This window comes from Salvia miltiorrhiza, chromosome 6, assembly GCF_028751815.1.
Source record: "Salvia miltiorrhiza cultivar Shanhuang (shh) chromosome 6, IMPLAD_Smil_shh, whole genome shotgun sequence".
Lineage (NCBI taxonomy): Eukaryota > Viridiplantae > Streptophyta > Magnoliopsida > Lamiales > Lamiaceae > Salvia > Salvia miltiorrhiza.
Window position 1 is genome coordinate 27,890,050 of NC_080392.1, and position 2,433 is coordinate 27,892,482.

The 2,433-nt window shown below is 33.2% G+C and overlaps 1 long non-coding RNA gene across 1 annotated transcript; it reads left to right on the top strand.

Annotated features, from left to right (window-relative positions):
- The first annotated feature begins 234 nt into the window (after nt 1-234).
- Nucleotides 235-1,878, top strand: LOC130988993 (uncharacterized). The gene is made up of 2 exons (XR_009090358.1): nt 235-1,230; nt 1,718-1,878. It is a non-coding gene; the product is annotated as an uncharacterized LOC130988993 (long non-coding RNA).
- The last annotated feature ends 555 nt before the right edge of the window (nt 1,879-2,433 follow it).

Sequence of the window (2,433 nt, forward strand, 5' to 3'; positions counted from 1 at the left end):
TTGACGCATATATTAGGGTTTTTATTTTAGAGGCTGAAATCCCCTGTTGTGGCAAGAATTTTTCCTTGAATTTCTTAACTCGTTTCTTATGGTTAAACTGCATAGATATGGATTTTAAATTTTTCTACGTCTATTACAGTGCTTTTAGTGACAACATGTTAAATTTCATAATTTTTAGTGAAGGATTAGTATTTTTCAAAAATGTTGGAAAATTGTTGCGAAAACTGTGAAAAATCCCTTGTCTTGGCAGTGGCTTTCACCTAATGTTTCGATACGTTTTAAGGGTCCTTTTGATTTGAAAGTTTTACTGAATCAACTTTATTATGTTTATATCCTTCATGTAAAATTTCATAGTTATTTGAGTTCATCTTATATGTTTACTTGTAGTCTTAAAAGGCTTGGTCAAAATCGGACAGTTTTGCTAAGTTATAGTTCATGGTGTATAAACCCCTGTTCCTTTGGTATGTTTGAGTGCCATTTTATTTTTAATGTAACTAGACATTCTTAGGTTTCTGTAAATGTATATTTTATATTTTTATTTAATGTATATAATAATATACAAATTTTCTAAATGAGTTAGTTTGGAGAGTGTTATTTTTGGACAGTTATTTTGGTTAATATTTGACAAATTATTTGAAAGGTCATATATAGTTATATTAATCTGAAACTTTTTCCATATTAAGTATAATGTGTTGTGATCTTGTGGTTTAAATTTCAGCTTTATTTCATGAGGTTTAGTATTTTTCATGTAATTTCTAATTATATGATCTGAAACTGTCTATTTTTGGTAGATTATACTAAATTGTACACATCTCATTACCTAATAACTATCTTAATTCATAGTTTCCTCTAAAAGAAAATAGACATCTAGAGGTTTTCAAAATCATATGTCATATTCTCTGATTCATTTTCAATGAATTGATAATATGTTTTGAAGTTGAGTGAAATACGGAAGGTTGATTATGTACTTTGCATTTAGTTGAGAAATTATGTTACTATTGAGTAAAAAGCATGCATACTCATGATATACTAAAACTTTATAATTTATTAAGTCGGTGTTGCGAATCTAGGATTGAAGTATAGACCTATGATGAAGAGTAGATTATATATGATAATGTTGTAGCTTTAGTTTATCGACACTAAACCTAAGGTTTATATTGTAGGCCCAACTGAAGAAGATACCTAAGTGGAACCACTCTATAGAGAGACCAAAACCATCTTGTATATCAGGTGTGTTTATGTTCAAATGTACTTTTTGAGTTATTAAGCTCTGATATTTATGAAAGCAAAATGTGAATGTTCATGCTTCAATGTTTTACTCTCTATTGGGTATGTGCTATTAACTGGCATGAAGTTGGCTTTGCCAATTAACAAGGAGTTAACGATCGTGCTCTGAGCTAGTACTAGCCAGAGTGTAGTGCGCACGGAAGTCAGAACTGGGTAGAACTTGGCCAGGTTCCTCAGTTCTGATGAAGGGAATCGTATGTGGAAGAAAATTCCTCGACAATCATACAGTTATATGTTATACCAATAGTAAAGGCAGTTAAAGAAAGTAAAGTTTTGTATGCTTATGATGTATGATTTATGTTTAAAAACTTCATATGCATACTGTTAAGCATGAAACATTTTATTATACGGTTCTTCCAAATATTTTATAAACGGCAATAGCACACTGAGTACAATAGTGCTCAGCCAAATATTTTTAAAATGTTTGCAGGTTGAGCGGCAGATGTGGAGTGTGGTGCTGAGATGAAGATCTTTTTTTCTATTGTATATAACTAGTTCCTTTAATGGAACAACTCTTTTGTGTATCTCCACCCGCTTCCTATTTTGTATATCATGACGACTCTTGTACAGTTTACTAATGTAAAATGATCTTATCTTACGCTTTGGGTTCAGACCATTCTCTACTCAGTTAAATTCGGTTTACATTCACTTCTAGTTATTGAGTTCTCTTTTAGTCATGCTTCGACATTTATACGTTCTTTTTCTAAAAGTCGGGGCGTGACATTACCTCTGGCCCATTCATTCCGTTGTCGTAGCTGTTGTCGGTCACGCTTTCGGTGTCGTTGGCCATGAGGACTTGGCTCTCATCATCTGAGCTGGTGGAGTTGAAGGCGGATGATTCTGATGCATATTCGAATGATCCTGCTGAAGGAATATTAAATTGAATTAATACTCGATTGCCCGATGATCGTTTCTTGGATTATTATTAATTCATCATACAACGATTAATTCCTAACATGCTCCTATGAATTTAACAGCTGCACATAGGTGTTAGGAAATACTTACTTGAGAATTGGATGCACAGATGATTGATGATCGCGTCGAATGATTCAGACTCCAGCTCTGATATTCTCGACTGTATCCCGCTCAATTCCCAACGTTGGATGGACAACGAACTATGAGAACTCCCAAGACAGAAAGCCAATC